The 26,592-nt window shown below is 52.9% G+C and overlaps 1 long non-coding RNA gene across 2 annotated transcripts; it reads right to left on the minus strand.

Annotated features, from left to right (window-relative positions):
• Positions 1-547: 547 nt before the first annotated feature.
• LOC123137530 (uncharacterized) lies at positions 548-24,972 on the minus strand. 2 transcript variants are annotated; one of them, XR_006468337.1, is made up of 3 exons: positions 24,591-24,972; positions 1,226-1,324; positions 548-777 (listed from the first exon to the last, which is right to left on the minus strand). It is a non-coding gene; the product is annotated as an uncharacterized lncRNA (long non-coding RNA). The 2 variants fall into 2 exon arrangements; XR_006468338.1 differs by lacking the exon at positions 24,591-24,972 and adding an exon at positions 1,863-2,031.
• Positions 24,973-26,592: the final 1,620 nt, after the last annotated feature.

Genomic DNA, 26,592 nt, shown 5'->3' on the forward strand with positions numbered 1-26,592 from the left:
CACATCATTCTCATAATGATGTGATCCTGTTATCAATGACATCCAATGTCCATAGTCAGAAAATCATGACCATCTGTTGATCAACGAGCTAGTCAACTAGAGGCTCACTAGGGACATGATGTGGTCTTGTATTCACACTTGTATTACGGTTTCCGATCAATACAACTATAGCATGAACAATAGACAATTATCATGAACAAAGAAATATAATAATAACCATTTTATTATTGCCTCTAGGGCATATTTCCAACACATGGTCCATATACATGTCCTTTTTTATTCAACATTAAAGCACTTGATTTGTTAAGAGTGTAATGTTGTAAACAGTGTACCTAATGATCATGTGTAGCCTGGTTGTAATGTAGTTTGTAAACTTCATATAAGCATACCAACACAACGTGGGCACACATGCCAGCGACACAAGAGACATAGCGAGCGTCCAGCCATAACCATGACTTTGAAGGATATCAAGAACAAATGTTCACAAAATTAAGCATACATGATAGAATTGCCAAATTCATAATCTACAAGCAAGATGCAATCAACGGGGTCTGAAATTAGGATTTAGATTAAGCATATATGATTGAATTACTGAATTCAGATTCTAGAATTTCATGTCATTATCAAATGTAGATTAAAGTCAAAAATAGCAACTGAAGAACTGGTTGTCATCACCTTCCTCATTCACCATCTGGTTGTGCTCATCAGGCTGGGCAACGAGATCACTTTCATTGGCCATAGAGGTGTTATCATCACGATGGACGAGGTCATCATCTTCTAAGAAAAAGCAGTTAGGGAGAGTGCATTGATCATAGAATAAAACTTAATAGACAAGGCTCGTTGTTTAAAAAACAAATAAATCTTCAATACTGGTTATTTATAACATATGCAACATGAAATTACTTAGAAAACTATTACTACCATGAAGAAATAGATACACATCTAGCTATTCCATTTAAACAAGCATATTTTAATGGATATCCATGACTAATCCATGTCTAAAGACAGAATCATGCGCATGGTATGATATTAACAATAAGGAACAAAGTGCAATAAAGCCAAATTAAGGTTTAGATTAAGCATATGAGATTGAATTGCTGGATTCAGATTCTAAAATTTCATCAATGGTTAATCCCTACGGTTTAAATGGTTAATCCCTACGGTTTATTAAGAATTGCAGATAAAAATCAGTTCAATAGCAACTGAACAGACCGGTTGGCATCACCTTTCTCATAAACCATATGGTTGTTCTCATCAGGCTGGGCAACGTGACCACTTCCATTGGCCATAGAGGTGTTGTCATCACGATGGATGAGGCAATCATCTTCCAAGAAAAGGCAGCTCGTGAGAGTGCATTGATCATATAATAAAACTTAATATACCAGGCTCGCTATTTGAAAAACAAATAAATCTTCAATACTGGTTATAACATATGCAACATGAAATTACTTAGAAACGTATTACTACCATGAGGAAATAGATACACATCTAGCTATTCCACTAAAACAGGCATAATTTTATGGATATTCATGACTAATCCACGTCCAAAGACAGAATCATGAGCATGATATGATATTAATAGTAAGGAATAGAAACCACCGATGATAAAAAGAAAAAGAAATATTAAGGTAATACACAATATAAAAATTTGTTGGATATAAACATGTGTGTGGAAATTCAGTTTGTACTTATCAAAGGTCAATTTCCTGCACTCATAAAGTGAACATCAGTATTCAAGTGAATCCATTGAGTTTAGATAATTTCCTTGAACCTAGAAAAGGTCAACATAGTAAAAATCATGGTAGTAGAATTTTCCTTCAACACCATGTTGTGTGTGGTCATGAAAGTTGCAAAAGACTTACCAATTGTGGCGGGGACGAGCGACAGAAGCAGTCATGCATTTAGGGTCTGACATCCCTTCTCTTTGAGTACTTGCATCAGCCTCTTGTAGAAGTTGTTTCTTTGACCTTGTATTTGTTTTATTAGTTGGCAGGCCTGCATGAGCTCTCTTAGTTGGCCAAGGCTTAATTCCACAAGTCTTTTCATAGTAGTTTTTTTTGCCTAGTCCTCTTACATTCCTTCAAGCCCTTAATTCCACTGGGTACACGCACACTCTAAATATTTTTCTAGAGATGTGTGGGATGGTGCGCTCTGGCGATTGCCGTGGCGCCTCGCCCCTGACCGTGGCTCCGCCCACGATGGCCGGCGCGCGCAGCACCCCGCCCAGCCCCGCTGTCCCTTCGCCGTGCCCGCCCCCTCCGCCCTCGCCGGAGATGCTTTTCTCCCCCTCCCCGGCCGTTGTGCCCCTGGCTGCCCCGCCGAGGATCCGGTGGGCCGATCTCATCAAGGACGATGCCGATTCCCCCCTCGCATGCCCCTTTGATGCTCGTATGGCACGCCCCTCCCCGGCCCCTCGGCGAGTCGCGCCGCCCTACATGGCTGGCAGCTTAGCCTCCCCCGTGCGAGGCTCGGCTGCTAGCTTGCAGCGGTCGTTGCGCTCTGCCCCGACGCCTGGGTCGCAAGACGCTGTCTTGCGGGGACGCGGTGCTCGACATCGTCGGTAGCGTGCCTGGGGCATGGCTGGACGCTCGGAGATGGGCCTGGCCGGTGCGTCTTGGCGCCGGTCGGTGGCGGGATCTCCCCTCTCGTCGGTGCCACTCCCGCGGTTAGCTTGCCGTGCTGAGATTCTGGCTGCCCCGCTCGTGCGCTCGTCCCCCTTTCGCCCCTTCATCGCCTACTTTGGATAGTCATCGCTTGCTCTCTGCCAGTCTCAGCCCACCAGCCGGACCTGGCTGGCCTCCCCCCGCATCCTCGCACCGGTGGCGGCGGCGGCGGCGGTGGTCGCATGTGGAGGGGAAACCCTTTCGGCAACCACCCCGCGCCCCTTGGGCCTTGTCGATCATGGCGTGGCCTGCTGGGCCCGTGCCCTGCCCAGTGGCCCGTTGCCCTTGTTGGGCCTATCGCCTGCCGTTTGGGCCAACCTGGCCAGGTTGGGCCTCTGCGATGCCCTAGGCCCATTGTGGCTGATTCACGCATTTGCCCCCCCCTACGGGTTTCCGCTTGCCTCGGTTCCCCTATCCGCCGCCACATCTGTTTCCTCTCTTGTCTCCCCGCGTGCTACCTCTGCTGCTCCATCCCCGCCGCCCTCCCCGTCCTCTTGCGCCCCGACCTCCCCTCCCCCCTCCCCCCTTCCTCCCCCGACCCGTCTGGCCATGACCCGGGAATGGACGATGGGGAGGCTCGCCGGAAGCGGCGTTTTGAGGACCGGCCTCGCGCGTCCCCCAGACACGGTCCGCCGGGAGGAGGAGCTTCAGCGGGAGCTCTGTGCTCTTCGGGATGGACACCTTGAAGACCGCCGGTCCCTGGGCCGCTCGGACCGGCAGGACCGCTCCCGCTCTCCTCTGGGCACCAGGGCCGATTGGCGCGGGTGACGCCGTTCGCCCTCCCCGCTTCGTGTCCGTTCCCCCTCGCCTTCGCGCCATCCTCACCCTCCGTCCCCCTGTCAGCAAGCCCTACCGCCTCCCACGCCGGCCCGGAAGTATGTTCCCCCGCATGCCACCTTCGCGGCTCCTCTCGCTTCCAGGTTCGGTGCGGGTGGCGCTCCGGCCCGCGGCCGCCAAGGTCAAGCAAAGAAGAAGAAGCGCCGTGGTCAGGGTTGCGGCATCTTGCCCACTCCCGCTCCGCTAGGCCCTGGCTCCTCGTTCGCCCCGGGTCTGGTGTCCGGCCTCCCTCGCCCCCCGTGCTTCAATTGCGGGGTGGCGGGTCACTCCCAAGTCTCCTGCGTCAACCCTCAATGCTGCTATATATGCAAGGACCCGGGCCACCCCGCCCTTCTGTGCCCGGATCGCCCCGTGCCGGCCAAGCTCATGATGTACGGTCATGGCATCGAGGGGTTGGGCTTCTTCCACCTCGAGGTCCTGGACATCCCTCCCCCACCCCGTCGCTCCAGGCGGTCGTCACGGTGGTGGTGTTGGGGAACGTAGTAATTTCAAAAATTTCCTACGCACACGCAAGATCATGGTGATGCATAGCAACAAGAGGGGAGAGTGTAATCTACATACCCTTGTAGACCGAAAACGAAAGCATTAGAACAACGCGGTTGATGTAGTCGTACGTCTTCACGGCCCGACCGATCAAGCACCGAAACTACGGCACCTCCGAGTTCTAGCACACGTTCAGCTCGATGACGTCCCTCGAACTCCGATCCAGCCGAGTGTCGAGGGAGAGTTCCGTCAGCACGACGGTGTGGTGACGATCTTGATGTTCTACCGTCGCAGGGCTTCACCTAAGCACCGCTACAATATTATCGAGGAGGACTATGGTGGAGGGGGGCACCGCACACGGCTAATAGATCTCAAGGATCAATTGCTGGTGTGTCTTTGGGGTGCCCCCCTGCCCCCATATATATAGGAGCAAGGGGGGAGGCGGCCGGCCTATGAAGGAGGTGCACCAAGGGGGGAGTCCTACTCCCACCAGGAGTAGGACTCCTCCTTTCCTTGTTGGAGAAGGAAATAGGAGGAGTAGGACTCCTCCTTTCCTTGTTGGAGAAGGAAAGAGGAGGAGAGGGAGAAGGAAAAGTGGGCTGCCCCCCTTGTCCAATTCGGACCAGAGGGGGGGCGCAGGCCTCCTTCCTTTTGGCCTCTCTCCTCTATTCCTGTATGGCCCAATAAGGCCCATATACTCCCCGGCGAATTCCCGTAACTCTCCGGTACTCCGAAAAATACCCGAATCACTCGGAACCTTTCCGAAGTCCGAATATAATCGTCCAATATATCGATCTTTACGTCTCGACCATTTCGAGACTCCTCGTCATGTCCCCGATCTCATCCGGGACTCCGAACTCCTTCGGTACATCAAAACTCATAAACTCATAATATAACTGTCATCGAAACCTTAAGCGTGCGGACCCTACGGGTTCGAGAACAATGTAGACATGACCTAGAACTATTCTCGGTCAATAACCAATAGCGGAACCTGGATGCTCATATTGGCTCCTACATATTCTGCGAAGATCTTTATCGGTCAAACCGCATAACAACATACGTTATTCCCTTTGTCATCGGTATGTTACTTGCCCGAGATTCGATCGTCGGTATCCAATACCTAGTTCAATCTCGTTACTGGCAAGTCTCTTTACTCGTTACGTAATGCATCATTCCGTAACTAACTTATTAGCTACATTGCTTGCAAGGCTTATAGTGATGTGCATTACCGAGAGGGCCCAGAGATACCTCTCCGACAATCGGAGTGACAAGACCTAATCTCGAAATACACCAACCCAACATGTACCTTTGGAGACACCTGTAGTACTCCTTTATAATCACCCAGTTACATTGTAACGTTTGGTAGCACCCAAAGTGTTCCTCCGGTAAATGGGAGTTGCATAATCTCATAGTTACAGGAACATGTATAAGTCATGAAGAAAGCAACAACAACATACTAAACGATCAAGTGCTAAGCTAATGGAATGAGTCAAGTCAATCACATCATTCTCCTAATGATGTGATCCCATTAATCAAATGACAACTCTTTTGTCTATGGTTAGGAAACATAACAATCTTTGATAAACGAGCTAGTCAAATAGAGGCATACTAGTGACACTATGTTTGTCTATGTATTCACACATGTATTATGTTTCCGGTTAATACAATTCTAGCATGAATAATAAACATTTATCATGATATAAGGAAATAAATAATAACTTTATTATTGCCTCTAGGGCATATTTCCTTCAGGTGGATGGGGTGGCCTCCCCAGAGATGATCGAGGTGGAGCTCAACCACCTGTACCAGCGTCAGTGGGACTGGGTGGTCACTCCCACCGCCGACAACATCTTCACTGTGATCTTCCCCGACGCCATCAGCTACGGCTACGCCACCCGCAGCGGCCAGATCACCCTCGCCCTCCACCAGCTTGTCGTCGACATCACTGAGCCGATCTTGGACCCGTAGGCGGTGGCCGTCCTGGACACAGCCTGGATCTTGGTGGGAGGCCTCCCAGACATTGCTTGGTCTGAGGTGGTCATCCGCCAGATGTCCCAGATCCTAGGCAAGGTGGTGGTGGTGGACGAGCTCTCCCTCGCAAAGAGGAGGAGGTCCGCATCAAGGTCAAGTGTCTGGACTCCTCCAAGCTTCAAGCCACCATCCGAGTGTTCTTCAACGACCAGGGCTTTGACCTCCGGATCGCCCGTGAGCCTCCCAACCACGTTGGGCGCCCTCGCTCCTCCGATGACGCCCCCCCGGTGGCAACCCTGGGACCGACGACAACTTCCATGGCCACCACCACCCCCGCTCTCACCGCTCCCACCGCTCCGATTATGATGCGGGCTCCGACGACTCACGCTCCCGCTCTCTGTCTCCGTCGCCTCCACACCCCGCTGTTGGACCCCAGGTCCGTCAGGCTTTGCTTGCCCCTCTCCCTGTCTCTTCGCTTCCCCGGGACGCCTCCCCTGTCCCGGGCAGCGAGACCATGGAGGGGAGCGACGCGTCGAGCGTCGGCCTGGTGGTCTTCCCAGCATCCTCTCCTCGCTCCCCGGCCGTCGTCGGCTGCTCCATGCCGGCTTTGGAGGGGTCGCCGCCGTCTCCCTTGGTCCTCCTGGTCCCCTTTGAGGTCGTCCCGTCCCCGACCAGGGTGGATGGCATCGTGGCCTCCTCGCTGGTCCCGGTTGCCATCGCTCCTTTGGGTCCCTCCGCCCCGGCCAGGTCGGGTTCGCTGGCGACTCCCGTCGATCGACCCGCCTCGCCGGTGCTGTCCGCCCCGGGCCTCAGCCTCGTGCTCGCCCCCGCCGCCATCCCCCCGGCTCCGTCTCAGACCTGGCGCTCTGTCCCTCGTCCCCGACTACTCCGACGTCGCCTTCCTCGCACCTCGTCTGCATCGGGCAGGCGCCCTGGCCCGCCCCCGCGGTGGCCCCTGATGCGGAGCGGGAGACGCGGGTGACCACCCCGGTGGCCGCTCAGCCTCCTCCTCCGCGAACAGCGGCCTACTCCCACCGGGGCCGGTCTGTCTCCTCCCCGGTGACGGCTTCCCGCCGGAGCGCCCGACTTGACGCAGCGTGTCCCGACAACAGTCCGGCTCTGCCCATTCCCGCCTGGGCGGAGCTTCGCGCTGCAGCTCGGAACCTGGACCCATGTACCCCTTCTGTCCCCCCATCTACTTCTACTTGCTCGTTTTCTGCTCCCCCTTAGTCCAAATTGCGGCCATCAAGGCCCGCGAGATTCTCGATGGTAGGCTAGTGGAGGCCCGCGCGGCTCTGCTTTCGCCTGCCGACCCCTCCCCTTCTGTGGGGGACGCCTCCCCAGCACCACCTAGGTGGCCCGGCGGCCTCCTCCCCCTCGCCGCGGCCGAGCTTAGTGGTCGTACGCGGTACCGCACCGCCGCCCTCCGCGCCCAAGCGCATCCCGCGTCCTGGGGTCAAGCAACCCCCAATGGCGCCTTACTGCGGGCTCTTTTCTGGAACATCCGCGGTTTCGGCCATGATGGCCGACGTCGCCAACTCGTGGAATACATGCATGATGAACACATTGATATTGTCGCCATCCAAGAAACCATGCGTATAGAATTTTCTCTCCCGGCGCTTGATCGTCTGAGCTCTCACCTCTTTGCTTGGCATTGGCTCCCTTCTAGTGGGAGCATAGGCCACTCGGGTGGCATCCTTTTAGGTGTCAAGGATGCCACCTTCGAGGTGGGTAGCATGGACCGGGGGCAATTCTTTGTGATCGTGGAACTCTTCGAACGGTCGCTCAACTTCAAGTGGGAGGTCATCATTGTCTACGGCCCGGCCGACCATAGTAGGTTTGCTTCCTTCCTCGAGGAGGTCCACCGGAAGATTTCGGCTGCCTCTCTTCCTGTGGTCGTTGGAGGCGATTTCAACCTCCATTTTGTGGAGGACAAGAGCAACGCGAACGTTAACTTTGCATGGATGCAAATGTTTAATGATTGCATTACTGACCTTGGCCTCCGCGAGATTGATAGGATTGGTGCCAGGTTTACCACCAATCACCAGGCCTTCCCGACCCAGTCTGTTCTGGACAGGGTCCTAGTTTCCCTGGAATGGGACCTTCGTTGCCCTCTAGCCTCCCTTCATGCCATCACCAGGATTGGATTTGACCACGTGCCCCTCCTCCTCTCCTCCACCGATGAGCGGCCGCTGATTCCCCCTCGATTCCGCTTTGAGACATTCTGGTTTTCCCAAACCGTTTTTGTGGAGGCTGTTGGCGCCTGCTGGGTGGAGGCCCGTGCTCACCCCCACCCCGCCCTCCCTCGGCTATTGACTCTTGGCACTTCTGCGCCAAGAGGGGCCGGCAGTTCATGAAGGGTTGGGGTGCTAACTTGGGACGTGACCTCCAGGAGCGTAAGAAGGCCTTGTTGGCCGCCATCCAAGCCTTGGGCATGCGTGCTGACTCAATCAGCCTCTCCCCGGATGAGTGGCACTCTCGCTACGACTTAGAAGACCAACTCTCCGTCATCTACACTGATGAGGAGGCATATTGGCGCCTCCGCGGGGCCCAGAAATGGATCTTGAAGGGCGACGCGAACACGACCTACTTTCAGGCCATCGCAAACGACCGGCGTAGATGCAACACCATCCCCCTCCTCTGGGATGGTGCCTCCCTATTGTAGGATCCCCGTGACATTCGTAGCCATGTCGATGGTTTCTATAAGTCCCTGTTCTCTGCCGCTCCTAGGAGCGGCCTCTCCCTGGCATCTAATTGTTGGGCCGGTGCTCAGCTGGTTTCTGATGAGGAAAACGCGGCCCTCACGGCCCCTTTCTCCGAGGGCGAGGTTTGGGCCGTGATTCGAGGCATGAATCCCACCTCCGCTCCGGGCCCCGACAGTCTTCCGGTTACATTCTTCCAGGCCTTCTAGAATGTGATTAAACCTGAGGTGATGGCCATCTTCGATGAGTTCTATGTTGGGTCCATCGACCTCGGCCGCCTCAACTATGGGATAATCTCGCTCATCCCGAAGGTTCTGGGTGCCTCCGACATCCGCCTGTTTTGTCCAATCACGGTCGTCAACGTGATCTTATGGATTCTGGCTAAAGGGTACGCCAATAGGGTGACCCTCCTCGCTGACCACGTTACCCACCCCAACCAGTCAGCCTTCATTCAGGGGCGGTACATCCTGGATGGGGTGCTTGTTCTTCATGAAGTCCTCCATGAGGTCCGATCTAAACACCTCAAGGCGGTTTTCTTGAAGATTGATTTCCATAAGGCCTATGACACTGTTAGTTGGACCTTCCTTCGGGAAGTTCTGCTCCGGAAGGGCTTCGACGACCGATGGATCACCAGAGTTATGCAGATGGTCTCATGCGGTCGCACCACCGTGAACATCAATGGGGAGATCGCCCCTTACTTCCCCACACTCTGTGGGGTTAGACAGGGTGATCCCTTCTCCCCTTTCTTGTTCAATATTGTGGTGGACGCGCTTGCCGCCATCCTGGATAAGGTTAAGTCTGCTGGCCACATTCATGGGATCACTCTCCACCTAGCTAGCCGCACTGGGATCTCCCTCCTCTAGTACGCCGATGACACCATCATCATGGTCGAAGGCTCTGAGTCGGACATCTCCAATCTTAAGTTCCTTCTCCTCTGCTTCCAACTAATGTCTGGCCTTAAGATAAACTTCGACAAGAGTGATGTGATGGTGATGGGCTACTCTGAGACCGAGTCCCTTGCCATTGCTAACAGGCTCAATTGTCGCCTTGGGTCCTTCCCCACGACCTACTTGGGAACACCCATTAGCGACTCTCGGCTCACTGCCGCGGACCTCCGCTCGACCGTGTCCAAGCTTCAGACGCGCATCGAACCTTGGCAGGGTAGGTGGTTGCCAAAGGCGGCTCGGACTATTCTCATTAACTCATCCCTCTCCAGCCTCCTCTTGTTTCTCATGAGCTTCTACAGCCTACACGAGACTCTGCACCATGAGATCGTCAAAATCCAGTCCCGCTTCTATTGGGTTGGCGACAACAACAAGCAGAAATATCATATGGTCAGCTGGCCTAAAATTTGCAAGCCCAGGTAACAAGGCGGCCTCATATCATGTGCTCCAAGCGTATGAATATCGCCCTCCTATCCCGCTGGCTCTGGCGCATCTCGCAAGGCCAGGGTGGTCTCTGGCTCGACATCATCCGGAACAAGTACCTGCGTGGACTGATGGGGTTATGTACCTAGGGTAGGGTCATGGACCTGATCCAAGTAACTTACCCCAGGACATCCTTAGAAGAGGTCGCCTTCCAGTCGACCAACGAGGACTCACTCGACTGGCCTGAAGGACTCGACCACGAAGACTCACTCGACCACCAGGAGGTCAAGAGGCACTCTGCACTGCAACGGCCTGTAATCAAGTAGACTTTATGATAGTAAAGGCACTTTATGTGGGGCGTTACCAGTAACGCCCCAGACTTAACTCACCTTAAACCCTCTCCTACGTGGGCTGGCTAGGGTCCTGGCGCACTCTATATAAGCCACCCCCCTCCACAGGCAGAAGGGTTCGGCATCTTGTAACTCATATACTCATAATCCACTCGATCGCCTCCGGGCTCCGAGACGTAGGGCTATTACTTCTTCCGAGAAGGGCCTGAACTCGTACATCCCTTGTGTTTACAACCTCTCCGTAGCTAGGACCTTGCCTCTCCATACCTACCCCCACTCTACTGTCAGGCTTAGAACCACGACAGTTGGCGCCCACCGTGGGGCAGGTGTTTTAGCGATTTTGTGGAGAAGTTGCGATTCTTCCGAGTACTTTCATCATGGTGTCTGCTGGAGTTTTGGTCGAGGGTCAAGAGATCCGTCTCGGCACTCTCACCTTCATCGCCGACGACTCCGCATGGCTCCAGGAAGCTCCACTCGACGTAGATGCGCTCCCCGTCCGCGGTGCGACGCATTTTCACGCATGTGTCCGCGGCGTTCTGCTGCGGCAACCGTCGACCCAGTATCGGTCGGCTCCTTTATCGTCCACCCTCCCGGCCTCCCGCCAGCGCAAGCGCTCAGGCCGGTCGAGGCTTCAGCGATGGGTGAGGCACGCGGTGGCTCGCCAATCGGCCACCACCCAAGTTGCGGAAATCGAGCCCAACGAATCTCTCTACGGCTTGTTCGATCAGTCGACTGGCTCCGTAGAGACTGCATCCGAGTGCGGTAGCAGTGATCCAGCGGCCGAAATCTTGATGGTCGACGGGCCCCGCAGTCCCCCTGGCTTCGCCCGTGGCGGTGGAGCAGGTGACGGCGGCGACCCTACACGAGGCTACGAAGAGTACCAGCCCGAGCCACTCGACTCTCTGCAAAGAGAGGAACTTCTTCGCAGGAACGAGGATCCCCTGCGTATTACCATCGCAGGAGAAACCCCCGAGGCTCGTGCCTTGGAGGAGGCGCGTCTGGCCAATTTGGCCGAGCGCACTCGACTGGAGAACCTTCAGCGAGCTCTCGACGAGCGCGCGCGGCAACGAGTTCCCGACAACAGTCGACGTCAACTCTTCCCGCCGACTCAGGTATATCGAACCCCAATTCAGAATTTAGCAGCTGCGACCCGTATAGCAGAGTCCATCCAGCCTTCGCAGTCGGAAGCTGGTAGAGGTTTGCTGCAGATCAGGGATCTGCTCCGAGCAGCAGGAGATCAGAATTCAGCCGTGTCTCAGTCGCGCAACAGGATTCACAGTCGATCCGTCACTGTGAATATGGTTCAGTCGGCTCATAGCCCCAGATCGCCTCCGCGGCGTGAAGGGCGCGAGAATCGACGAGATCAATATGGCGACAGACTCGACCGAGATGATAGGCGTCGAGTGCCCTATTCCCCTCCGAGGGGTGGGTCTTACGCTCCTCGGCAGCCAGATGATAGGCGTCAGTACAGTACAGGGCGTAGGGTTCCAGTCGACCCCAGAGAACCAGGCTTCGACGCGCGATCCATTATCGTACAAGGGTTGGTCGACCGGAACAGAGCCCATCGAGGTGGACTCGACAAAGATGTACCCACAAGCAGTCGAGTGCATGTTTCTGGTCCTGAATGCTTCAGCAGAGCTATCAGAGCCGCATTTATCCCTCCCAATTTCAGGTTGGCGACAGGAGTCAGCAAGTTCACTGGTGAGTCTAAGCCTGAAACTTGGCTTGAAGACTACCGAGTGGCAGTTCAGATCGGTGGTGGGAACGACGAGGTGGCCATGAAACACTTGCCTCTCATGCTGGAAGGTTCTGCCAGGGCATGGTTGACTCAATTACCTCCTAGCAGCATTTACACTTGGGAAGATCTGTCCCGAGTGTTCATCAGAACGTTTGAAGGAACTTGCAAGCGACCAGCTGGATTGACAGAGTTGCAAGTCTGCGTGCAGAAAACTAATGAGACTCTCAGAGAGTATATTCAGAGGTGGATCACTTTGCACCACACTGTGGAGAATGTGTCTGATCATCAGGCAGTCTGCGCCTTCAAAGATGGCGTCAAGAATAGAGAACTGAGTTTGAAATTTGGTCGAACCGGTGACATGACCTTGAGTCGGATGATGGAGATTGCTACCAAGTACGCCAACGGCAAAGAAGAAGACCGACTCCGAAGCGGCAAGCACAAGCCGAGTCAGTCGGAAAAAGGAAACACCAGTCGGAAACAGAAGCGGAAGGCTGAACCGGCAGCTCCTGGAGAGGCTCTGGCCGTGACTCAAGGAAAGTTTAAGGGGAAACCAAAAGGATCCTGGAACCCCAAGAAGGTAAAGGATAAAGAAGGGAACGACGTGATGGACATGCCATGTCACATTCACACGAAGAAAGACGAAGAGGGGAATATCATCTACCCGAAGCACACCACTCGCCAATGTCGACTCCTGATCCAGCAGTTTCAGGGAAAACAGTCTAAGGACAAGGAGAAGGAGTCGGACAAGGCCGAAGACAAGAAGGACAGTGAGGAAGGATATCCGCATATCAACTCCACTCTGATGATCTTTGCAGATGTGGAAAGCAGAAATCGACTGAAAGTGATTAACCGAGAGGTGAACATGGTTGCCCCAGCAAAAGCAAATTATCTGAAGTGGTCTCAAACACCCATCACATTCGACCAATCTGATCACCCGACTCATATTGCCACCCCTGGGAGGCAAGCTTTGGTGGTCGATCCAGTTGTCGAAGGCACTCGACTGACAAAAGTGCTGATGGATGGTGGAAGTGGACTGAACTTGTTGTATGCAGACGCATTGAAAGGTATGGGCATTCCGATGTCCCAACTGAGCACTAGTAACATGAGCTTCCATGGAGTTATACCAGGGAAGAAGGCCGAGTCACTCGGCCAGATAGCTTTGGACGTGGTGTTTGGTGATTCGAAGCATTTTCGCAAAGAAAAGTTGACGTTTGAGGTCGTGGATTTTCAGAGTGCATATCATGCCATTTTGGGGAGACCAGCTTACGCGCGGTTCATGGCTCGACCATGCTACGTATACCTCAAATTGAAGATGCCCGGTCCCAAAGGAGTGATCACTGTCACCGGTGATAGGAAAAAGGCAGAAGAGTGCTTTCAGAAGGGCTCCAAGATTGCCGATTCCCAGGTGACAGCAGTCGAGTTCGAAGAATACAAGCAAAACGCAGATCCGAGTGACTTGCTGCGATCCAAGAAGCCCGCCACAGAGTCTGCTTTCCAGTCGTCCAGTGAGACGAAGCCTGTTCACATTCATTCGACCGACCCCGAAGCAGCTCCGACCCGCATCTCCACAACACTCGACCCAAAATAGGAAGAAGCGCTCATCCAGTTCCTCCGTGAGAACTGGGACATTTTTGCATGGAAGCCCGCTGACATGCCAGGTGTTCCCAGGGGACTGGCTGAGCATCGCCTAAGATTCGACGCATCTGCCAAACCAGTCAAAGAGCATCTTCGGCGGTCCGCCGTCCAGAAGAGAAAAGCCATTGGTGAAGAAGTGGCTCGACTGTTGGCGGCAGGATTTATCCGAGAGATATACCACTCCGAGTGGCTCGCTAATGTCGTCATGGTTCCTAAGAAGGACAAGTCGCTCCGAATGTGCATTGATTTCAAGCACATCAACCGGGCCTGCCCGAAAGATCATTTTCCTCTCCCTCGCAAAGATCAAATTGTTGACTCGACCGCGGGATGTGAGAGGCTATCTTTTTTAGATGCCTACTCCGGGTACCACCAGATCCGTCTGTACGGGCCCGACGAGGTAAAAACAACTTTTATCACTCCATTCGGGTGCTTCTGCTATATCACCATGCCATTCGGCCTCAAGAATGCCGGCGCCACATTCATGCGAATGATTCAGAAGTGTCTACTCACTCAAACCAGTCGGAATGTGGAAGCTTATATGGATGATATTGTTGTCAAGTCACGAAAAGGTTCCGACCTGCTCGCTGACCTCGCCGAAACGTTTGCCAACCTCAGAAGGTATGATATCAAGCTCAATCCATCAAAGTGCACATTTGGAGTTCCTGGTGGCAAGTTACTCGGTTTTCTCATTTCCGAACGGGGAATCGACGCTAACCCAGAGAAGATTGGCACCATTCTCCGAATGAAACGCCCTGTGCGAGTGCACGATGTCCAGAAGCTTACTGGATGCTTGGCCGCATTAAGTCGATTCATCTCACGACTCGGTGAAAAGGCATTGCCTCTTTACCGACTGATGAAGAAGGCAGACAAGTTCGAGTGGACTCCAGAAGCTGATGCAGCGTTTGCCGAGCTAAAAGCTCTACTCTCCACCCAGCCGGTGCTTGCTGCTCCAATCAGCAAAGAGCCTCTGTTGCTCTACATCGCAGCCACAGGACAAGTCGTCAGTACTGTGCTAATGGTCGAGCGGGAAGAAGAAGGAAAAGCTCTCAAAGTTTAGCGCCCGGTGTATTATTTGTCTGAAGTCTTGACTCCATCCAAGCAGAGATATCCTCATTATCAGAAGCTTGTGTATGGAATATACATGACCACAAAGAAGGTTGCTCATTATTTCTCTGACCATTCCATCACAGTCGTCAGCGACGCTCCACTATTAGAGATTTTGCACAACAGAGATGCAACTGGTCGAGTGGCCAAATGGGCGATTGAACTTCTTCCCCTTGATATCAAGTTTGAGGCAAAGAAAGCCATTAAGTCCCAGACAATAGCAGATTTCCTCGCCGAGTGGATTGAACAGCAGCAGCCGACTGAAGTTCACTCGGAGCATTGGACCATGTTTTTTGATGGCTCTAAGATGTTGAATGGTTCCGGTGCTGGGGTTGTCCTGGTTTCCCCCAGAGGAGATAAGCTCAGATATGTGCTCCAGATTCACTTTGATTCCTCCAACAATGAGGCAGAATATGAGGCCCTCTTATATGGGTTGCGCATGGCCATTTCACTCGGCGTCCGTCGCCTAATGGTCTATGGCGACTCGGATTTAGTGGTCAATCAGGTGATGAAGGAGTGGGACGTGAGAAGCCCAGCCATGGCTGGATACTGCAGTGCAGTGAGGAAGCTGGAAAAGAAGTTCGAGGGGTTGGAGCTCCATCATATACCCCGACTGAAAAATCAAGCAGCTGATGATCTAGCAAAGATAGGTTCCAAGAGAGAAGCCATTCCGAGTGGTGTGTTCTTGGAGCATATACACACTCCGTCAGTCAAAGAAGATCCTTTCACCGAAGAAACTCTGCAGCCCAAGAGTGCCACAGATCCGACTGAAGTTGAAGTCCCAGCGGTGGTCGACTTGATCATGGAGGTTTTAGTGGTCATTCCCGACTGGACGATTCCGTATGCCGCATATATCTTGAGGAAAGAGCTTCCGGAGGATGAGGAAGAGGCTCGACAGATCGTCCGTCGATCTAAGGCCTTTACCGTAATCAAAGGACAATTATACAGAGAAAGCGCGACTGGAGTCGGTCAGAAGTGCATAACACCAGAAGAAGGTCGACTCATCCTCAATGATATTCACTCGGGGACCTGTGGTCATCATGCGTCCTCTCGGACCATCGTGGCCAAAGCATACCGAGCCGGATTTTACTGGCCAAAGGCGAATGAGATGGCAAAAGAGATAGTGGATAAGTGCGAGGGATGTCAATTCTACTCGAATATGTCACACAAGCCTGCGTCGGCTCTGAAGACCATCCCACTCGTCTGGCCTTTCGCAGTATGGGGATTGGACATGGTCGGCCCCTTGAGAACAGGACGAAGTGGCTTCACGCATGTACTGGTGGCAGTCGACAAGTTCACCAAGTGGATCGAGGCTAAACCAATCAAGAGCCTTGACACCGGTACTGCTGTTAGCTTCATCAGGGAACTAATATTCAGATATGGAGTCCCGCACAGCATCATTACGGATAATGGGTCGAACTTTGACTCAGAGGAATTCAGAGCTTTCTGCAACTCCCAGGGCACACGGGTCGACTACGCATCAGTCGCCCATCCGCAGTCGAATGGACAAGCAGAGCGAGCTAATGGACTGATTCTTAAGGGATTGAAGCCTCGACTGATGCGTGATCTCAAACACGCAGCTGGAGCTTGGGTCGACGAACTTCCCTCTGTACTCTGGGGACTGCGGACCACACCTAATCGGTCGACTGGAAGAACTCCATTCTTCTTGGTCTACGGAGCTGAAGCAGTCTTGCCGAGTGATCTTCTCCATAATGCTCCCCGAGTTGAAATCTACAACGAAGCAGAAGCTGAACAAGCGCGGCAGGACGCGGTCGACCTTTTAGAGGAAGAAAGGGAGATGGCTCTGATCCGGTCGACCATCTACCAACAAGATTTACGCCGTTTCCACGCCAGAAATGTGAGAGGACGAGCCTTCCAGGAAGGGGATTTGGTTCTCCGAGTGGATCAGCACAAACCACACAAGCTTGCTCCTTCTTGGGAAGGCCCCTTCATTGTCACCAAGGTCCTCCACAACGGGGCGTACCGTCTTTACAACGTCAAGCATAATATCGACGAGCCCCGAGCTTGGAACGCGGAGCTACTCCGCCCATTCTACACTTAAGTTTTATCACTCGGATGAGTTACAATAAAGTACTTTTGTAGTTCATGGACCTCAAAATAATAGTGTCATAGTCCCTCCATAATATCTGTCACTTTTTATTTTTGTCCAATGAAATTCCCCTCAGTGGGTGACTTAGCTGCGAATCCGTTTCGCCTAAGTTTGTAAAAATCCTACTGAGTGAGGAGCAACCCTCTCACTCGGGGGCTTAGCTGCAGTGCAAGCACTCGCCTAAGTTATCAAAATCCTACCGAGTGGTGAGCCAGACTCCCACTCGGAGGCTTAGCCGCGAATCCGTTTCGCCTAAGTTTATCAAAATCCTACCGAGTGGTAAGCCAGCCTTCCACTCGGGGGCTTAGCTGCAGTCCAAGCACTCGCCTAAGTTATAAAAATCCTACCGAGTGAGGAGCAACCCTCCCACTCGGAGGCTTAGCTGCAGCCCTGTGCTCGCCTAAGTTATAAAAATCCTACCGAGTGAAGAGCAACCCTCTCACTCGGAGGCTTAACTGCAGCCCTGTGCTCGCCTAAGTTATAAAAATCCTACCGAGTGAAGAGCAACCCTCTCACTCGGGGGCTTAGCTGCAGTCCAAACACTCGCCTAAGTTATAAAAATCCTGCCGAGTGGAGAGCAACCCTCTCACTCGGGGGCTTAGCTGCAGTCCAAGCACTCGCCTAAGTTATAAAAATCCTGCCGAGTGGAGAGCAACCCTCTCACTCGGGGGCTTAGCTGCAGTCCAAGCACTCGCCTAAGTTATCGAAATCCCACCAAGTGAAGAGTAAAACCTCTCACTCGGGGGCTTAGCCGCAGCCCAGTGCTTGCCTAAGTGGACTAAAGAATAAGTCGATTGCAGTAAAGGCGCCTTGCTTTGAACCTGCAAAAGACATTTCGAGCCGAAGGCAATCGTATTCAAGCACCAAATTCAAGTTTGAATCGACATCTAAAGGAACCGAAAGTGCTCAGGCATCAAGCCCGTTAAGGCTTGTCGGTTACAATTCCACTCGGCATACCAAGGCAAATTTAAAGCGTCGAGCCAGAAGAAGTTTTTTACCCCTCCTGTGGAGGGATGGAAGGTGCAACAAATTCATCAAGGTCAATTCCGTCGGCGATCCGAGTGGCAGCTGCAAGGAAAGTTTCCATAAAGGACCTGAAGTCGTGCTTCTTGGTATTGGCCACCCGAAGGGCCGCCAGCTTCTCTTCTCGCGCATCTTTGCAGTGGACTCGGGCCAGACACAGAGCGACATCTGCACCACACCGAGCCGAGGACTTCTTCCACTCCTGCACTCGACCAGGGATCGTGTTCAAGCGGGCCATCAGCGACTCAAGGTCATTCTGAAGTGTCTCCTCAGGCCAGAGCGTCGAGTCGATGCGCGATGTGGCGGCCTTCAGCCTTGCGAGATAGTCCACGACAGCTGCAACACGAGACTCCAGTCGGAAAACATCCATGGCAACTTCGTCGTTCACCGGAGAATTGACAGGGTCGAGGTTTGGCTCCAGCCGGCTAGTTTCTTCTTCAAAGTTTTGACAGAATTCTGCAAAGGTGACCACTAAGTCAAGGGGATGGTCGAATGGAAAAATCACAATTGGAAATGTCTGCCAAGCATAGAGGTTTACCTTCAAGCATAAGAAACAGCTTCTTGGCAAGTCCACTCAGGAAGGCCTCCAGATCAGTTTTCTTCCCAGTCAATTTGCTGACTTGGTCGGTCAGAGCAGCTTTATCAGTTTTCAGTCGACTGATCTCCTTGTTGGCAATCCCAAGAGCAGCTTTCAGATTGGTATTGTCTTGTTCAAGCTTGGTGACTGAAGCTAACTTCTCGTCAGCAAGCTTGATCTTCTCAGCTAGCTCAAGGTCTTTCTTCTGTTGGGCCTCCCTTACCTTACCTGCAAGTTACAGCAAGATCAGATTTTGAAACAAGCAAGGGGAAAAGCAGTCGTCAGGGTCTCACCAAACATACCTTCGGTCTCCTCCTTTGCCTTTGTCAGCTTCTCCTGAACCAGCTTCAAGCTCAGCTCGACTTGAGTATGCTTTTGTTCCAGCTCTGAGTAGCGAGCCACAAGATCACAAGAGTTCTGCGAAGAACCAATCGACTAAATGTCAAATATAATTCACTTCCGAGTGAAAAAGGGAAAAACACACGTTTCTAAGACTACAGCCGAATACAAGCATTCGACCGTAGTCTCGGGGACTACACCCAGTGGGTGCACTCAGCGTGCCCCCACTAATCATGTTGAAGACAAAGTCGACCAGTCGACTTCAAAAGAAAAAAGAGATGCATTCTCTAAGACTGTGATCAACTGCAAGCAGTCGACCACAGTCTCGGGGACTACACCCAGTGGGTACACTCAGCGTGCCCCCACCGGTTTGTGGAATCCAGTCGACATAGTCGACTGACAGAAAAATTGACATCATAAAGCCTAAGGCCGACTGCCAGCAGTCGACCTTAGCCTTGGGGACTACACCCAGCGGGTGCACTCAGCGTGCCCCCGCCAACACGGAGTTTATTCGACACACCCAGTGGGTGACTACTATAAATTTCGGAAAAGAAAAGTTTTTGGTAGCATATCCAACAGAACAAACAGCGGTCGACTGACCTGGACATTGCTTTGGAGGGCAGAACTGGCGTCATAAGCTGCCTGGCTCGCGTCCCGGATGGTCTTCAGCTGCTCCATCATGAGTCCCGCCTGGCGTATTGCCTCCTTCGCTGCGCCAGCTTGGTCCTCTGGGACGTGGTGCGTCGTGAAGAGGGAGGGCTGCTGAGCACTCGTCAGTGGATTTGCGAAGGACACCGTGTGTCGAGTGGTGTTCTCTTCCTCCATAGTCAGAATCTCAGGCGCCGTCACATCCTGAGGCACCTTACTGGCGGACGCTTGCCGACTCCTCCTGCGCTTCAGCGGCTCTTCATCCTCATCATCATCAGGAAGATTGATAACAGTATTGGGTGGAGCTGTGGAGAAGAATCAGGATCAGAGATCGCAAGTCAGTCGACTAAGAACGGCGTTAAGAATACAGTACCTGGGGTCGAAGTTGCTGCGTCCTCCATCTCGTGGTCATCAGCCCGGGCCGAGGTTTCAGAAGTAGCAGCACTGCAACTCCAAAGGATCAGTCGACTAACTTCAGCGTCGACCGGAGACAAAGTTCACACAGAATAAGAAGATATGAGCAGCACGGTTACCCTGATATGGTGGGGATGGACACCTTCATCTTCGGCAAGAGCTTGATCGGCTTCGACGAGGCCGCCCTGGGCTGCTTCGGCGCCTTTTCAGTCGGCACCGGAGAGGTGGTCCGAGGGCGCTTGGTCGACTGAGTGGCAGTCGCAACCCCCTTACCACGTTCGGTCGAAGGGTCGTGGACAAGCTTCGACCGCCTTTCCGAGCGCGGTGGTACGACCTCCTCCTCCTCTTCTTCCTCGTCCTCGACGTCGTCTTCATCACCGTCATCATCATCGTCGTCATCATCATCCTCTGCAACATCCGAGTCCCATTCCTCCTCTTCCTGGCTCTCGCCCCCGCTCGCCTCGCCCTCTTCAGTCGAAGCTTGTGCCCCATTGGGCATCGAATACAGCTCGGTGAGGGCCTAGCAGATGCCCAGACAAGGATCAGTCGACCAGTCGGCAGGGTTAACAGAAATGAATACGACAAGGGCGCAGTGGAGAGCAGAGCAAGTGTACCTTGTTTGGGTCGCTGTTGTGGTCGAGTGGAGGAATCCTTCTGGCTCCGCGTGGGTTGTCCTTGTTTCCGGTAACGGCTACCATCCATCTTTCCAGAGTGACGTCGTCGACTGCTTCTGGATGGACTCTAGTCTCGTCTTCGGTCCCACAGTACAACCACATGCAGTGGCTCCGGAACTGAAGGGGCTGGATGCGACGCCTGAGGAAGACCTCCAGGAGATCCATGCCCGTCACCCCCTCCCGAACCAACTGCACCACGCGCTCCATCAACATCTTCACGTCAGCTTTCTCCTCCGGAATCAACTTCAGAGGGGAGGGCTTGTTCACTCGACCCATGGTAAACGGAGGGAGTCCACTCGACTGCCCTGGCGTCGACTGGACCTGGCAGTAGAACCAAGTCGACTGCCAGCCTCTTACGGACTCGGGAAAGGTCATGGGCGGGAAGGTGCTCTTGTTCCTCACCTGGATGCCCAAACCCCCACACATTTGGACGACTCGGGTCTTTTCGTCGCCTGGGCTCGCCTTCTTCACGGTCTGAGAGCGACACGTGAATATATGCTTGAACAAACCCCAGTGTGGTCTACAACCCAAGAAACCCTCACACATGGACACAAACGCGGCGAGATAGGCAATGGAGTTTGGGGTAAAGTGGTGGAGCTGCGCTCCAAAGAAATTCAAGAAGCCACGGAAGAAAACACTCGGTGGCAAAGAAAAGCCACGATCAACATGAGTGGCCAAGAGCACACACTCACCCTCTTCTGGCTGGGGCTGCCACTCCTTCCCCGGAAGTCTCGCAGCTCCATGAGGGATCAAGCCCTCGTTGGCCATGTCAAGGAGGTCATTCTCCGTGATGGTCGACTGGATCCAGTCTCCTTGGACCCAGCCCTTCGGCAGGCGGGATCTGGACGAGGACCCGCCGCGGCTGGTGGATCTCCCCTTCGCCTTCTCCGACGCCGACGCCTTCTTCGCACGCTCCAGCGCCGCCGTCTTCTCCTTGGCCATGGTCGCCGGCGAGATGCGCGAAGGGAAGTGGTGCGGGCGCGAGAGCGAGCACGCTGGGCGGGGAAGAAGGAAGCAGAGAAAGGGAGAGAATGCTGAGGCGCAGCACAAAAATCCTCACCGGGCACATTTATGAGGTCCCTTCCGAGTGGATGACAGGTGGGCCCGTCGATCTAATCATATCTGGGAGCAGTTATGCAGACGGGATACGTGGCGAAAAAGGCGGCGCGGAGATCGAGGCGTCCATGCCCCGTCCCATCCGAACGCCGCGGTCCGCCCCGCTTCGCGCGCGTCCCCAAATTTCGCATCCCGCGGAATCCGCGAACAGCAAATCAGTCTATCAGACGCGGTGTTTCCGGCGATCCGTCGCTCGGAGATCATCGAAGCCTGAAAGGTCACTCGACGCAAAAACAGAATGGATCGAGTCGACTGAAGGCAAGTTGCTCCCTGTCGACGAAGGGATTCTTTGGTCCAGAACAGCGCACAACCAGAGCGCAAAGGTTAATCGGAAACGACATCAACTCCTTCTTCACTCGAAGCCTCAATCCATTCGGGGGCTAATGATGGGGTTATGTACCTAGGGTAGGGTCATGGACCTGATCCAAGTGACTTACCCCAGGACATCCTTAGAAGAGGTCGCCTTCCAGTCGACCAACGAGGACTCACTCGACTGGCCTGAAGGACTCGACCACGAAGACTCACTCGACCACCAGGAGGTCAAGAGGCACTCTGCACTGCAACGGCCTGTAATCAAGTAGACTTTATGATAGTAAAGGCATTTTATGTGGGGCGTTACCAGTAACGCCCCAGACTTAACTCACCTTAAACCCTCTCCTACGTGGGCTGGCTGGGGTCCTGGCGCACTCTATATAAGCCACCCCCCTCCACAGGCAGAAGGGTTCGGCATCTTGTAACTCATATACTCATAATCCACTCGACCGCCTCCGGGCTCCGAGACGTAGGGCTATTACTTCTTCCGAGAAGGGCCTGAACTCGTACATCCCTTGTGTTTACAACCTCTCCGTAGCTAGGACCTTGCCTCTCCATACCTACCCCCACTCTACTGTCAGGCTTAGAACCACGACATGGACAACCCCTTGCCTTTTGTCAGAGAACTAGCGGCTCGCAGTTCTGGCAGTCGGTCGTCCAGCTTCCCCCTATCCTTCGCATCGGAACTTCCATCACGGTGGGGTCTGGCACGAAGACTTTGTTCTGGTTTGACCGGTGGGCCGGTGACTCTCCCTTCACTGCGCGCTTCCCTGACCTCTTCTCCATCGCTGTAGACCCCTTGATCTCAGTTGAGAGGGCCCTTATTGACTTAGGGTGCCTTGCTTTCCGGAGGCCCTTTCGCCCCCCGGAGTCCGCCGCCTGGCGCGAGTTACTAGATTGCGTGGCTCTCCACGAGCCTGTGGTGGACGGTGTCCTGGACAAGGTGAGATGGCGTCTCGAGCCTTCGGGCCAATTCTCCACTAAGTCTCTCTACCATGCCATCGCCCCCTCCTCCGCCCTCCCCCCTTTGCGACGGTGTGGTCCATCCGCTTGCCTCTGAAAATCCGAATCTTCATATGGCAGTGGATTCGCGGTCGGATACCGTCGGGCGTGGAGGTCCACAAACGTAATGGCCCGGGCACTGGCCTTTGCCCGCTTTGCGCTAGCCCCGAAGACTCGAACCACATCTTTTCTTGTGTGTTCGCGCAATTCGTGTGGAGCTGCTTCCGCGAGGTGGTGGGTGGAAATTGGTGCCACACAAACTTCCCCAACCTGTATACGGAGCTCCAGTCCTCCCCCTTGGCCTCTCGCCACATTAGGTGGCTTGAGATTGGGGTCATCGCTTGGACCCTCTGGACAATCCGTAATAAGCTTGTGATCCAGCGCGATCCTCTTCAACGGGCTACTGATGCTATCTTCAAACGGTCTGGTTTCTTGCAGCTTTGGCGGCCGCTTAGCCGCTCTGATGACCGTGGCGGCATCTCTGCCTTCATCGTCGACCTCCGCTCGATGGCCGTCCGTCTGTCTCCGCCGCCCCCGCCGAAACCCGACTAGATGCTTGTTTGGCTCCTCGGCTCTTTTCTTTTAGTTTTTTGGGCTTGCTGAACTGTGCCCTCAGCAAAACCTTCGTACTTGTGTGTGAGACTTGGGTGCGTGTGTTTGAACTAGTCCATGTATATGTGCTCTGTGGCGGTTTGCTTTATTTATAAAGCGGGGCGAAAGCCTTTTTCGTATAGAAGTGAAAACATGGATCAATCAACAAAGCATGAAAAAAACCCGCAGCATTAGCAAACAAGCAACATATGAATTTCAGATACGGAAATTGTACATACTGTGGTAGAACACAGAACTTTAGAGCAAGATAACTTTCAAAGAACATGGTACCAATGTGTTGTGCACAAAAATTCAGAGATCATGGCAGGACAAAAAATTTAGAGAATGTTCCAACTAATTGCATCATCAAACTAGATGGAAGAAAATATATAGGTCATGTGGTGGTGTATATTATACTGTGTTATATGCTATAATATTACTGTGTTCATCTGCTATGTGCCACGATATGATCAAGATATACAGACGGAAAATAGACATCACTGTGCATAGGGGACATAGGTACTACACTCAAAACGTGGAGCAAAAAGACTGAAAAAAGGAGTGCAAACGTCGAGTTAAGTGGTTTCTCAAATTGCACCACAACACCAGACTATAAGTGGTATATCAGTTTAGCATGATGACAAATGATTTCAGGGCACCCTCCATTCTTATCCTAGATCCATCATTGTGCTCAACAGTTCTTAATAACAAATTACTATTTTTTAGTGATGAGTTTATATCTATACGAGACCCAAATTTATTTGTTGCAGCACAGGGCCCTTATTTCATAGGAACGACCAGAGATCTAATGAACCACAAGCACTAGCAAACGAAATCAAACACAAGCACAAACTCTTTTATCAACCACCTGAAATTACGCATACATGTGTACAAACAGCAGATTGGCAACCGTGAGGTGGGTTAAGGACTATACCATCTTGCGCGTCCTCGACGTGTCTTCACTACCCTTGAAGCAGCGACTGTGTGGTGCCGGAGAGATACTTGAAGCGGGGACAAGTGGTGGCAGCGACTGCTTGTGGTTGGTCTAGGGTTTGGTGGATGCGGAGGGAAAGGGGGGAGGGGAGACGTATCTAGATCAGATGCGGAAGGGGGGTGGAGGTGAAGTGCTGGCCGACAATGGAGGCAGTGAAGTAGGGTCGTGACCGGCGGTGGAGGTGGAGTAGCGGCTGTCGGACGGTGGCGGGAGGGGGCGGCTTGGTCAAAGGGTCGGTGGAGGCTGAGGGGGGGTGGGGAAGAAGTGGCCGGAGGTAAGGGAGGAATGGTGAGGTGGAGCCGTGGCCGGCGGCAGAGGTGGAGCCGTGGCTGCGTGTGGAGGTGGGAAGCGGGATTTGGGGGAATGAGATCCGGTGACTTGCTGTGGGCTAGTCACCAGTGAACAGTGTGGTAACTTGCCCTCCTCTTTAGACCATTCGATCAAGGATCAACGGACGGATCGGACGTAAACAGTGGGATAGCTACAACAGACGTCTACAGTATCCAGTCTACAGTACCCCGTGAACAGTAAATCGTGAATGGTCTTTGTTGCTACATGACTTGATCTGGGCTGTCCATTTCTGATCAGACGGCTGGGTGCCCGCAAGTTACGGCGTGACTCGCTATGGACAAGTCACCTAATCCCTATCCGAATTTGGGGGGTTTGCGGGCTCGGCGCGCGGCGTGGGTGGGGTCATGGAGTACCAAATTACCAACAACCCTTCATACAGAGTAGCCGAATATATTTTTTAGAGGCTTAAACATAGGTAATAGGGTCAATTCTCGATACTTTTTTGGCTTGCCGCCATTGCAGCGAAAATTGGACGTGTGGGCGCGGGTTTTCTTGCCGCCCAGCCATAATTAATATTTAGAACATTCTAGAAGATATATTACACAAAATAATTAGTATTTTTTTCATTTCTTACACTATGTTTTAGTGAAAAAATACTACAGTTGTTAAGGGGTATGTGCTAACCTCGACTGTTATGGCTCTTCTATACCTGAATAATCAAAATAAGACAAATGTCGATCTGATTACCCCTCAACAGCTGCTTGGTTACCCTTTGGCACACTATATCACGGCTTGATTACCCCCACCAAAATTTGTCTTGATTATCCCTCGGCGTTGGCTCGATTTCCCCTCTGTGTCGGCTTGATTACCCCTCAACACGCTAGCTAGATGGCGGATGTGTACCCCTTAGCACACTAGATCGCGCCCTGATTACTCCTCAACACCGGCTTGATTTCCCCCTTGATATACTAGATCGCGGGTTGATCACCCCTCAGCACACCATGTCGCGGCTTGATTCACCCCCCCTGTATAAGTTTGCTTACCCCTCAACACACCAAATTGATAGGACGACACTAACCGGCTTGCTAAGGAGGAACACGGAAGACATTAATGGGATTGAGGCATCCCACACTTGGATGTTGAAGGAAGGAGAGTCGATTGGTGCCGACCATTAGTTGGCCAATGGGGGGGTCAACCCACGTGCTCCTCGCTACACATGGGAGACTTACATGATCTTGGGGTCCTCAATTTTGGTGCCCCATATTGATGGTGTGGCCATGAATAGCCGAATAAGATTAAAGTTAGTTTGATTACTCCACGACACGCCAGATAGTGGTAAGGAAGAGATCATCATACGGGCACATTACAATGGTTGAAGACGTCGATGCTTGGCTCCACGAGGGATAGAGAGGGGAAGACCATTGGTATCCCCATATGAGCCCCCTCCCCTCCCCACCATGGCTAGTGACCGCCTCTCTTGTAGTCACCACTTCTTATCGCTTATTTCGTAATAACCTAATGCTAGGGCAAATACATGCTTCATCGTGTTCTACTTTGGTCATCTAAACGAATGCTTATATTGCCTTCAATACTCGTTGATTCAGCATATTAAAGGATGCCATTTAGTATACTTGTCGAGGAGGAACACACA

The sequence above is a fragment of the Triticum aestivum genome, chromosome 6B (assembly GCF_018294505.1).
Source record: "Triticum aestivum cultivar Chinese Spring chromosome 6B, IWGSC CS RefSeq v2.1, whole genome shotgun sequence".
Lineage (NCBI taxonomy): Eukaryota > Viridiplantae > Streptophyta > Magnoliopsida > Poales > Poaceae > Triticum > Triticum aestivum.